The following is a 13,840-nucleotide window of genomic DNA, read 5'->3' on the forward strand; positions in this document are numbered from 1 at the left end:
GAAAATTAGTCAAAACCCTTTTCTTCTTGCCCCCAAAACCCCATTTCCTTTCTTAAAATTCCTCCCTCAAATATTGCCCATTTCCCATCCACATCGATCAAAAACCATAGAGTGTAAGCAAGACTATCAATGCAAAGAAAGAACTAGAGGAGGTAGGTGAAGAAATCAGGTTCTTCCCCATCAAGCCCTAGGGATAGCACCCCAGCTTCTAGGAGGAAGAACGAGGCAAGGTGCAACCGCCTCTCGTTTTGTCTCGTGCATGAGGAGACAAAATGGTAATAAATCTCATAATGTATAATATACTTGAGTAGAATACAAGGAAAGGGCAATAAGGTTGTATGTGAGTGGAGTCCTAGATCTAGGTATTTGAGTGAAACATGTGTTTGTAGTTGTGGAAACTTGGGATTTAAAGGTGTTTCATTGATCCAAATTAAAACTCATAAGTTGCCAAACAAAGTAAGGTCAAGCGTTTGCTATAGATGGAAATTGAGATGAAACCAGCCACCGATGAACCTATTTATGAGCATGTAGACATTTACGAAGAGAAATCAGTAAAGGCGGGGATTGGATTATGTAACATTAATCATATAGAGGGTTTTATATACCAAAATTGATGTGGAAGTGGAAAGTGTTAAGTAAAAGGATGATGAGGTGGTGAATTTTCAAGAAGCAACACATTTGTCCTCTCTAAATGATGATGTTACTATGGAGACTATGGCAGACAAAGCAAGCGATATAAATGCTGGAAAGTTAGAGAACAAGGATGGGCACTTGAAGGTTGATGGTGAAAATAGTTCCCGATTATAGGAGAAAAGTTATAATTATTATGATGTCGAAGATACCATTGATGAATATCATTTTCTATTAGCACCGACTAAAGGAGGGAGGAAAGTGAATTGCACCGACTAGAGTAGAAAAACAGAGTGATATAAATGTTGGAAATTAGATAACCATGATGGGCACCGGAAGGTGGATGGTAAAAATGGTACCTCAGTATAGGATAAAATGTGATAATTACCATGATATTAAAGATATCATGTGTGAGTAACATTTTCTACTTGTATTAACGAACAATGAAAGGTAGGGAAATGCATTGTTAATATCTCAAAAAATTCATTCATGTTTAGACACTATCTAGTAGGTAGATACATACAATTTTTTGACAAAGTTGAGATACTTTTGGTGAGACGGAGGGAGTATGTAGGATGACATATCATAACATGGGAGTTTTCATGGTGGAGCTTTGAGTACACTCTGCTCGAGTTTTGTGACATCTTACAAAAAAACTAATTTGGTTGTTTTTATTTTCTATTGAAATTGAAAAACGGATGATTAGGAGGTGTCTGAAGTGACGTGATTGAGTAGCGCACCGTGAGAAGTTAGCCGTGGAGCACCAAATGGTGTTCCACTCGTGTAACTATTAGCAGTAGCACGCTAGCCATGACACACACATAGTACACAACTAGTAGCAAAATGTGTTGTGCCACGGGTAACCTTTTTTCTAGTAGTAACTAAGGAATATATGGAAGAAAGTTCATTGTTCAATATCTCAAACAATTAATATCATTCAAATCCTTTTCTATAGGTACAAAGCGTGGCGATACCAGGAAGTGATGTACCCATGAATGAATGTGCAGACATTGAAGAAACAAATAAGTTAAAACTGAGATTGTGTTAGGTGAGGCCATGTGTACAATTTTCCAAAAGAAGGGTTAAAAATATACCATACAAGTGATATGGAGGTTAGAAAGAGTTGATGAAAAGGATGATGAGCTGATGAAATTTTAACATAATACACATTTGGTCTCTGTGAATGCTAAGGTTAATAGTGACACTAGAGAGACAAAGTGAGTGATGTAATTGTTTAAAATAGAGTGCAAGTATGGGCACTCAAAGGTGGATTGTGAAAATGATTCTCATAGAGGAGAAAAGTGGTATGGAGGATATCAATGGTGAAACCCATCTTCTATTTGGAACAACTAATGACGATATGGAGGAAAGTTCATTGTTCAACATCTCAAAAAAATCAGAAGCATTTCTTGAATGAGTCTAAAAATTTCACAAGAATAGTATAATGGAATTCAAGCCCCCAAAGTGCTATGGCAAGGGATTGAATTACCTAAATTTAGTATCACACTACTATCTTTTGCATAGATATAATATTCTTTGACAACTATGGTAAACTGGCAATTTTTAGAAAAATGTATTTTTTTATCTTTTCGCCGGATCTCCATCTAACGGTCCAAATACCTCGCTCCACGTCAATACAAGTGGTCCAGAACTATTAGCTATCCATTCCCTCTCTACATAACCAACGGTGGGGCATGCAACCATATTAAACTTGGGAAATTTCATCGCACACAACTAATAATGAGCCAAGTTGACACACATAGTGGGCCATTTTCTATTATTGGGCCGAACAAGCACCGGATCCAAAGATACAAACCGGAGTGAATGATGGGCCGCGGTCCAAGATGGTTAACCTAACCATACTCCTATATAAAGCAACCCATATTTTTTCTACCTATCTCCTCCTCCCAGCGCCGCCGCCACAACTCTCTAGTTATGTTTGAGCTTAGATCTATCGACCATGGCCTTCGCCTTCCACTCCGGTGAGATCACTAGTGTCCCCCCTACACTCGCTTTTCATCTGCTCACTTCCTTGACAAGATTACTGCTTTTCCGCTCACCGCCTCTCTTCTACCGTCTGTCTGCAACATCTTCACTGCATCCCACGGTGGATCATTCATCCTTTCCCGACACATCACAATTTTTTTCCAACATTAATTAGACCACCCTGATATTTACATCCCAGGTTGGAGAAGATAAGATCCAAATTGAAAGGTATGGAAAATCAATCGATTCACTTAGAGCATCAAATATTTGTATCGAGAGTAGATCTAGATCTATAATTCAATCTATATTTAGATCATGGTGTATTTTACTATAAAGTATTTTGGAAATCTATTCATTATGAGCAATAGATCCTAGCAGCATTGAATTTCATGAGGTAGAGAGGGGCTAAATTTAGTCATTGTCGAGTGCCGTCCAGGATGCATGAGCTTGAATCTAGTCACGGCAAGGACCGACAAGAGAGGGAGAGAGAGAGAGATAGATAGAGAGAGAGAGAGAGAGAGAGAGAGAGAGAGAGGGAGGGAGGGAGAGGGAGAGGGAGGGAGGGAGAGAGAGGGAGGGAGAGAGAGCGAGGGAGAGAGAGAGGGAGAGAGAGAGGATGTGGGAGGTCCATGGATCAAGGCAACTACACATCTCAAGTATAGCCTCAGTTTTTTTTGCTAAGAAGGGTTGTTTATTTTTCAACAACACACGGTACCTTCTAAAAAAACACATGGTACCAATGTTGAATACAACTAGTAAATGAAATTACTTCCAAATTTATTTATTTCTAGTTTCCTTTTTTTGTTTCAGCAGGAATATGTTGACCCCTAGTTTATCTCCTAAGCGCAAGTACAGCGTGTGAACTAGGACCGTGGATAAAGAAATATACTACCTCCATTCCAAAGGTTAAGGCTTTTTTTTGAAAAGTCAAATCAAGTACAATTTGACCAAACTTTTGAAAGAATCTATCAACAAATATAATATTTTGTAGATATCATATGAAAATATTTTGTTATCTATCTAATGTTATTGAAATTTTATTTTACGTGTTAATGATTTTTGGTAAAAATTTAATCAAACTTGACATAGTTTGAATTTTAAAAAATAATATAAACCTTAAACTTTGGGATGAAGGTAGTACTTACTTGACAAGGTTTAATACCACTCCGTGCACTGGGTGTCTAAGTGAATCTTCCTAGACCTGTTGCCTCTGTGGAACACCGGTAGAACGTGAGAGAGAAAAATAAAAGAGAAGAAAAGAAGTCACAACAACGCACGCTCGTACCTGTTGCCTCTGAGCAAGTACAACGTTGTAACTAAGGCCGTGGCTAAGGGTATCTTTCTAAGAATGAACGATTAAGGAACCAAACCCACGCTAGTACCGGAAGAAAGAGAAAGAGAACATAGAAAAAAGAGGGCAAAAGCGGTACACTTTTTTTTTTCCGAACAAAAAGCGGTACACTTGACTGGGCTAGCCAAGAGATAATCAGCTACTAGAAAAACCTGAGGAAGGAACAACACACTCCAAGATTTTTTACTAAGCCAAGATGGGACAAGGTTCTCAGCATAGACACCCCAAATGTGAATAGACACTGTGCGTGCTGTGAGAGATAAAATGTTTTTAGTCAATTAGAGTTGGCAGGAGGGAACATTACGCTGCATTTTTGGGTTAGGAAAGTGTCAGGAAAACCAATTAAATGTTGTGCTTGCTCTAGTCCCTATGCCTCACCCCAAAACCCTGGTTCCTTCCTTTCTCATCCCTGCCGCCGCCTTCCTGCATATCCTCTCACCTCTTACCATCCGCGCTTGTCAGAACACAACAACAAGAGGAGAGAGGTGGTGAAGCTGGGCTCATCACCGTCAAGCCGTGGCGCCCAACGTCGGCATCGCCCCCAGCCTCCGTGAGTCAGGACGACGAACTGCGGCGCGGCGGCCGCCTCTGGTCCTCGACCTTAAGGGTACAAAAACGGCAAAAACCAAAATCTCTCTCATGATATAAACTTGAATAGAAGCTGAGGAAAAGGGATTGCGATCCCTAGCACAGCCGAGGGGTCTGTGCTGCACAAGAAAGGCATCCGGAAGAACTAGACAACGCTCAGGAAACGAACCTTTCTACATTAAGGTTTTGCTACTGAGTAGTCAGGAGCTGAGTAGCGTAATGCTGGACTCTGAAAGGCCTTCGACAAAGTGGGCATTATCTTATTTGGTTTTGTGGGTATTACATTATGCAGCAAAAAAGTTTCAAAAAAACATTATGCAGCAAAACAAAAACAAAATTCACACCACTGGTTTTGGGAAGTAATTTTCTTTTCTTGGAATTACATTTTTAAGCTATATATAGATGAATCAACATTTAGTATTACACCTACGGTGAGTAATATGTAAATTACTGAATTGTTCGGTCGATATCACCAAAATAGGTAATATTGTACTTACATCGGACTTTTTTATGTGGTTCATTTGAATCCTTTAGGATTGTAAACTAGAACTTTGATTGTCGGTAAGTAAGACCTTGCATCAGTGTAGAGGCCCGAGGTGTTCCCTCGTGTTTGAAAAACAAGTACAATATTATTATGTGTTAGACATATTATGGAAATTAGGCGTTGTTAGTTATTTATTATTTTTGCATCATTGAAGCGTATCTCTTTGCTTTTCTTTAGGTTTGTACTGTACAAAATCCTAAGACAAGGAGTCGTGGGAAGGAAAGGCATAGCAAAACTACCGATGAGAAAGGCTTGAAGGTAAACTGCAATTACTGTCGAAAGGTGATATCAGAATACAACCATCTGGAGCGCCATTTAGCAGGAGTTAGGGGGAATGTTTGTCCGTGCAACATAGTATCTGAAAGTGTCAGGGCAAGGTTTAAGAGTTCCCTTGAAGATCCCAAGAAAGATAAGATACTAAGAATAAATGGACAAACCAAAACAGGAAGAGCTTCCGCCGACAACCCCAGCTGTTCCATCTAATCAAGTCCAGCAACCACATTTGCAGCCAAATATGTCCAGTAACCGCTGCTTTCTCCAGTGGGCACCGGATGTGATGGATCCAGTGAAAATGGAAACCACACAAAGCATGTGTGAACGGAAGCCCTTGGTGAAGACAGAGGATCACTTGGATTCCCCTGCAACAACAAAATCAATAGGCAAGTTCATTTTGGAAGGTGGATTTGATCCTGGTGTTCTCCACTCTCCATCTTTCAAGAAGATGATTGATGTGCTTGAGGGGCCAGGGGTTGCAATGCCGTCTTATGAATCTATTCTGCAGGAGCACCTAAGAGAAACAAAAAATCGTGAAAGGGAACTAAGGCAAGAGTGGCACGCAAGTGGTTGCACTGTAATTTTGCATAGTTGGATGGGCCAATGTGGCAAAAGCTACATAAGTGTCTTGGTTTATTGCAGCAAAGGTATGTTGTTTCTTAGATCCATGGATGTCTCTACCATCATCGAGGACGTGGACTTGCTAAGGGAACTTATTTTCCGTGTGGTCGAGGATGTTGGTGCCCACAACATTGTTCAGATTGTCACAAATGATGGGTCGCCATATATGCAGACTGCACGTCATTATACGCTAAAGCATTATGACCATTCATTCTTCTTTGTGTTGTGTGCTGACCATTGCATCAACCTTCTGCTTGAGAAAATATCACTATCCAAAAATGTCAGCGATGTCCTAATGAAGGCAAAGAAAATTACAAGATTTATATATGGCCATCCACTGCCAATTGAACTGAAAGGAATATATGATCAGGAGATTCTGAGTAGTTCTTGTCTGAAATTTGTTGCAATGTTCATCACATTAGAGAAGTTAGTTTCTGCGAGAGTAAACCTAGAGAATATATTTAACTCGCCTGCATGGGATTCATTTGATTGGCCACCTTCCAGTAACTTGTTCAGACATATCTCAAGTATAGTAAAGACAGATGATGCTTTTTGGCGTGCTGCTGCTGACATTGTGAAGGTTACAAATCCACTTATCGGCGTGTTGTATAAACTGGAAACTGACATTTGTCCAATGGGTATCTTGTATGATGCCATGGATAGTGCAAAAGAAGACATAAAGCGCAATCTTAAAGGTCAACATGGTGATATTTGGGTTGAGATTGACAAAATATGGGATGGTTATATGCATTCTCCACTCCATGCTGCTGGTCATATGCTAAATCCAAGGATCTTCTACTCGGACCGGTTCCTTTATGATGCTGAGATCAGCAGCGGCATCACAAGGTGCATAACCCAACTGGGCGAGGTTCATTACAATCCCAGAAAAGCAGCTATACAACTGGAAATGTACCAACATAAATTGGGTTCTTTCGATTCAACTCCTGCATTTCAGACAGTAACGGGAATACCACAAGGTAAACTACAAACTTACAAAATCCCCCCTCATTAAGAAGTCACTGTGACCACAGTGCTAGTCTTGCATTATGTGCACAGATTTTTCCAGTATTTAGAGCAAGGTGAAATAGTGCCACGAGGCACTCCACAAATCGAACATGTGAATCTGTGCACTGTAACCTACACTTCTTAACATTATTTAGTATGTGGACATGGTATGAATGTAATTATGTCATAATGCACTTTTATTCATAGTTAGAATGTCACATCTATATAAAGTGCACTCCTATACATTGTCACAATGTCCCAGCTATGTAAAATGGTCAACTTATTTGCATTAATCTAACTTGTCAACATAGTTACTTTAGTAAATCATAGAAGTTAAAGAGGAATACAAATGAATTGTTCACGAGGAGTTGGTGGGTTTCCCTCTGATGTTGCTTGTTGCAAACTAGAATATATGGCCCCCTTAAATTCAACATAAATAAAGCTTTCAAATTTGAAATTATCCAACTGAGATCACTATCATTTTTGTTCATACCAAAACACATGAATCGTTTTCTTACCACATTTTCACTCGAAATCGCAGTGCAATGGTGGTCAGCGCACGGTGCTCGCACGCCCGATCTGCAAACCATGGCGAAACGGATCTTGAGCCAGACTTGCTTCGGCGCTACCAGGTACAACATCGACTGGAGCATATCCGAGAAGCTGCACGTTGGGCGGTGGAACAGGACATTAGCTGAGTTCCGCCAAATGGAGTACGTCCACTACAACCTCGTTCTCACCAGTGCCGCCCCTCGCCTGCATGGCACTTCCATGCTTCGGAATGGTAGGTTGACCAATGGGCTGGATGACTGGATTACAGCACCGAAACAGACTGCTCATCGCCATTGAGACGGTGTTCAGTATGGAACAAGGCTTTCACTCCATTCAGTTATGTGTGCGTTCCTGCTAGAGGGTTCTAGTGCTACAACGATGCTGAATGCCCGCGAGTGGCATGTCTTTGTACTATTGTGCCTGCTGAATTTCCATTTTTTTGTTGAACCTCCGTTTAATCACCAAATTTTATTTCGTGAACTGAATTTCGAAGTTATTATTATGTGACATAAACAGTAGTATGTCCTACTGTGGATCTGTTTATTTTCAGAGAATATATTGTGGTTGTTCAGCCACTTGTAACCTTGTGATCGTGTCACATTGGTGCTGCTTTTTGGGAAGCAAACTGCACGTTCACAGGCATTTCACAGGGTTTTTTGCCGGCCTAAGAGCATTTCCAGCCGCGTCTCCCAAACCGTCCCCCAAAGCGCGCCGGATCGAGCGTTTGGGGACGTGTTTTGTTCGTGCCGCGTTTGGAGGACGTCGCTCCCCAGCCGCGTCCTCCAAACGCCGCCCCCAAACATTAAAAGTACTTTTTTTGGCTAGAAAAAAACTATTTACTAATATTCAAATCGGTTGAACATAAACAAATTATATATAAAACTTCGGAAAAATATAATTAAATACATATAAACTATCTACTTCTTCTTCTTCGCTGATGGCCCCGCCTCGTCGTCGTCATCGCGGTGGCGCTTCCTGCTCGCCACCTCTTCCGAAGAGGCGGTGTCGGCGCCCGACGCGTCGGAGTCCTCCTCGGCGTCGGCGGTGCTCGTCGGCTGCGCCTTTGCCTTTGCCTTGGCCTTGGCGGCCTTGGCCTTGGCCGCCTTCGCCTTCGCACGGGCCACCGCCGCCGACGCGTCCTCGCTCTCTTCTTCCTCCGCGTCCTCCTCCCAGCCCAGCCATTCCTCCTCGCCGTCAGCCGGCGGCGGGGAATCGTCGCCGCTGCTCGGCGTCCCGGCTCTCTCCCACCAATGGCGCCGGCCGGCGGGCTTTCCTCGCTGGAGGTGTCGGACGGGAGCTGGGAGATGTAGCTCATCGTCGCTGGAGGTGTCGGATGGAGGCTTGGATGAATGGTGGCGTATGTACGGCGTACGTACGGGTCTTATTGAGCGTGGATGAACGGCGGCGCAGAAGTCGAAGAGAGCAGCGGTTGCTCTTCCGAGGAGTCGGCGCTCCATTCCGGCGGGGTTGGCGCGCCGTCGACGCGGTTGCCAATGCGACGGTTCCGCTTCTCGGCAAACTGCACCGTCGCTACGTATGTGGCGGTTGAGCGTCCGAGCCGCTGACGGGTCGGGCCCGCGCCTCCTCGCCTCTCATTTCGTTGTGTCCGGCGTGCCCGGTGCATCCCCTGTGGGACGGGGACGGGCTCGGGACGCCGGACACCGTATCGGGCCACGCCGGACAAAAAGGGCCTTTGGGGCGCGCGGCTGGGAACGTTTTTTTGTCCGACGCGCCCCAAATCGCTTTGGGGGACGGTTTGGGGAACTGGAGATGCTCTAAAGAAACTTTCTTTTTGCCTAAACTTTCTCGTCCCTTCGGTTGGCATCCTTTGGACGTTAGATGGGGCACACCTTCTTTTCGAATATAAAGAGTATGAATTAACTTGAGATCTCTGATTCCAGCCCCAAATAAAGGAAGGCAAACGATCTCTTCATTGTTTTAAACCAAATGAATTACTACTGAACTATTTAATAAGTGTGGCAATACTTTAGAGGGATGAATCAATCGGAGAATTGATTTGCTCGTGCGCCGTGCAAGCGATCGATTGACAGTCAGGGATTTTGCTTTCATTTACATTTTTCTTTTTGCGAAAGAGCTTTCATTTACATTTAACATCCTCTAGCTTCTTTCTTCCTATCATCATTGAGTACACTGAAGTGGGTTAATCGGAAAAAAAAAAAACTAGCTACTTTGCGTTTTGGGGTCTAGAAACTAGATATATGCTAAAATATCCACAACATAATTTTTTTTTGGCGTAAACGTAAAATCTGAGAAGTCATCGTCTACTGAAGTTGTTACCTGTGGTCAATTCTGGCCTTCCCCGCCATTGTCGTCCCTATAAATAGTCTTCTACCACCACATTCCCCCCACTTCTTAAAGCTTAGCGCATGCTAATTCAATCTCCTGGTGCTATCCCGGGATCTGCCATGGATTGTGGCATGAGCTAGGCCCGAGGTCACATCAACGTTACCATGGTAAGATGTGACCGTATGTGGGTGACCGAACGACTATCCCTCTTGTTTAGCTGGCTCAAACCGGTCACGAGGGCATGGCATGAGCTCCTCTCGCCTCAAGGAGAATCGACATGGGTTGAGCCCACGACACCTCACATCTCGGACTGAAGAAACCCGATGGCACCACAATAGCTTCCCATGCATCTCCACCGTATGATCCCGATAGACTCGCCCATATTCGTTGGCCTGACCACTTGGGAAGCCACACTCACACTTACCCACTACACGCTAAGTGTATGCCCTTTGGGTGACACCTCTCGTCTCCCCGTCTCAAGTGAGGTCCGTGTAATGCTTATATTTGTCCGTCAAAAAATTAATTGCATTGCGGCGCGCCTAGGATTCGATAAATTCTTGGGTCCACCACTGCCGATGAAGGTGGTGGAGAAGACAAATGAAACGAGGTCTTTGTATGTACCACCAGCGCATAAATTCCACTTTTTACCCCCTATTTTCGCATTTTTGACATAAATTATCCCATTTAGCAAATTTTTATTTTAATTACCCCATTTAGCAAAAGTTGTTCCAACTTTTACCCTTTCTAAAATTTTGTGAGCATTTTGAGCAGTGTGTCATGACCATTGTTCTCCCACTTGTTTCTTAGTTTAGTCCATTCGGGTTATTTCTCCAGTATAGGTATTTTGGTAGGTGGATTAGGTGTATAGATCGTGAGACATGAAAGTATTTCTAAAGATTTAGGGATTATATTTACTGGCGAATAGAAAAAAAAGGTCTCTGATTTTGTAGCAACGCTGGCAACAAGCTAACCTTTGTGAATGCCATCAACGTGTGGTGGGATCAGAGTTGTTCTCAACGCCAGCAACATGTACTTAGTCAAAGTAACTAGCACATTACTGCACGTTGCAACTAAGCACCAGTTTGCATACATATCAAGATGAGAACATTGTATATTTGTCCCTCCAATCACAGAAAAGAAGCGTAAGGAGGAAACGAAGAAGAAAATCTTCCTACGTGGTCTATATATGTACCTGACAGGTGACAGCTAAGACGTACCAGTTTAAATGGTCACAAAATTTTAGAGGGGGTAAAATTTGGCAAAACTTATGCTAAATGGGGTAAATAAAATGAAAATTTGCTAAATAAGGCAATTAGTGTCAAAAAGATCAAACTAGAGGGTAAAACATGAAATTCACTCATCAATCAATTTGGATGCATATAAATTTTATACGATTTAGTATCAATTGATTGGGCCCCTTTTCTATAGTACATGTTTGCTTATGACAATTAATTAATTTTTGCCAAGAATAAGAAGAATTTTCCCTCAAGTACATATATCCAATAACTGGGTGTATCAACCACGATTTGGTATCAAATAATTATTACACGAATTAAAATTATGTTGTGTAATCCTAGGGAAAAGTTTTCAGGCAGACATTAAGAGCATCCACAATGGCCTCCCGTGTGCCCGGCAAAAAAAAGCCCTCCCCTGTGACGTTCGGTGTAGGATTTTTATGAGTATAAAAAATATCATATCTTGCTGAAAGGATGACCGACCTCTTGAGAAATGGGCTATAGCCTAGTGGCAAGAGATGCACTGTTGCAACCAGCTAATCTAGGGTTCGAGCCCTATCCCCCTGGGCTGAATTTTGGTTTCTCACTTGTGGACTTATCTTACAAAAAGAAAAGCCATGAGATGCTAGTGCCCTAAGCTGGTCAGTTTTGAAAGGAAACCAGCTAATCTAGGGTTCGAGCCCTATCGGGGGCTGAATTTTGGTTTCTCACTTGTGAACTTGTCTTACAGAAAGAAAAGGCATGAGATGTTCAGTTTTGAAAGGATGAGCTCCTGATTTCTAAAAGGTCTCTTTATTTTTAACGGAGATAAACATGTTGCTCGCGTATGCCAATTTATTTTCGGCAAGAGTTGATCTCTGAGTTGTAAAACTAATTGGAGTATGTGAAAACCTAAATCTCTAATTGGTTTGCCTTTGACATGCAGGCCATAGGTTTTGTAGCTACTTTGCATGGAAAGTTGGGGTTGACTTATAAATCATGATTTCTTTTATTTGTATTTAAGTATCCATCTTTCGAACTATATGGTACTCGCATTAAGCATGGGGACTAAGACGGCACTACGGAAGAAATATGTGAGAAAAAGCCCTCCACGATTCGGAGCTTGCTAAAGAAAAGAAAAAAAAAGACCACCGACACTTTTTTCTTCGCAAAAAAACCATCAGCTTTATTTAACAGCGTAACGAAAAAACATAGATTCACCGGTCTAAGGAATGTGCAATTTCTTTTTTGAACAAGAGGAATGTGCAAATCAAAGAAGCCTACGAAATCCTCCAACATAACTAATATCCAGTTGTTTTGAATCAAGGACTTATTTAATAAGTGTGACAGACGAGTTAACCGGTTACCCCATTATTAACTCCCTATTAATTGTCCAGTTCACTTGGCATCATTGGATCGTGGCAAGGCTATCAATGCAATGCATTGGATCGTGCCGAGGGACCATGGAATGGAACCACAGCGAGAGAGATGGTCGCCAATGTAGCATGCAGGTACTGGCCCCACTTGCCATGACCCGGCCTGCCTGCGTGAAAATGGATAAAAATAGCCTTTTAGGAACTCTGGAACAAATTTAATCAAATTTGTGAAACTTTTTTTTTACAGAATTCCATATTTTTAATAATGTCCGAGCTAGGACGCCATGCTAGATAGCTTGACGCTTAGGTTGAGACGTTATGCTAGATAGCATGACGTTCTTGGTTGAGTTGTGTGAAATTTTTGTAAATTCAGTTGATTTTATGATTCCCCTGTATAGTCTACTCTTACCAAGATGGGTGCGAGGAAGACGGCGGTAGCGATTTCTGTGACGTGTGTGTTGGCGTGCGCTGAGAGTCTGCTTGACTGGATGTGTTCCTTACCTGCTATTGGGCGGCTTGAGAAGTCATTTGGTTGTTTGGATGATGTGAGTTGGTGTATTGTCACCCCCCTTCATCCCTCTGTAGGTTTAGCGAGGTGGCTTCGAGTTTGATCTTTTGTATTGCTCTTGTAAGATATTGCAAACAATCTAATAAAAAAAGTCGTGTACATCCCTTGGATGCAGAACCTGGTGTGATTTTCCCCCATTTCGAAAAAAAAAGTCTACTCTTACCGTACGTATATGAATACTCACACGGAGAAAGCCGCGCGCCTTGTTTTTTTACATGGCGTCTCGGCTGATGCTTTCCCTCTCACACGATCTCCTTGCTCGCGTCGTACTGGATCTACACTGGAGACGCTCATTTCGCTATAGAAGACCTTCTTCATGCTTTCCAGTTCCACTTCCACACGCTGTTCACCGTCCACTTGCTACGTTTCCATTTTTTTTGCCAAGCAAACTTGCAGTTGTAACACGCGTAGCTGCAGCCCCAGTACGTGTACGTCCTGCACGTTTGCAGCGAGACAGCCCAATAACTCGTTGCAGGAAAACAGACTTGTCGTCTGTGTGTCTGTCGGCCTAAAACTCCACGAAACGGAAACGAGGCCAACGTGGGCTTCAAAAGTGTTGGCATTGAATGGAAGGATATGCCGTCCCCTGTCCAGACGTGGCTCGTAATGGCGGACGGTCGCGGTTGGTAGCTGAGCATGAGACGACGAGGCCCGTGTCGTCCATGGCTGATGGCTCACGCGTGGACGTTTTGCCTGCGCGCGTGCCCATCTCTCGTGCTCTTTCACAACGTACCCAACTCTCGGGAAGGGGCGGATACAGAGATACATACAATTTGGCTCCATACAATCCAATTTCTTGGAACTTAGCAAACATAAATTTCAAAA

Source organism: Lolium rigidum, chromosome 1 (genome assembly GCF_022539505.1).
Source record: "Lolium rigidum isolate FL_2022 chromosome 1, APGP_CSIRO_Lrig_0.1, whole genome shotgun sequence".
Classification (NCBI taxonomy): Eukaryota; Viridiplantae; Streptophyta; class Magnoliopsida; order Poales; family Poaceae; genus Lolium; species Lolium rigidum.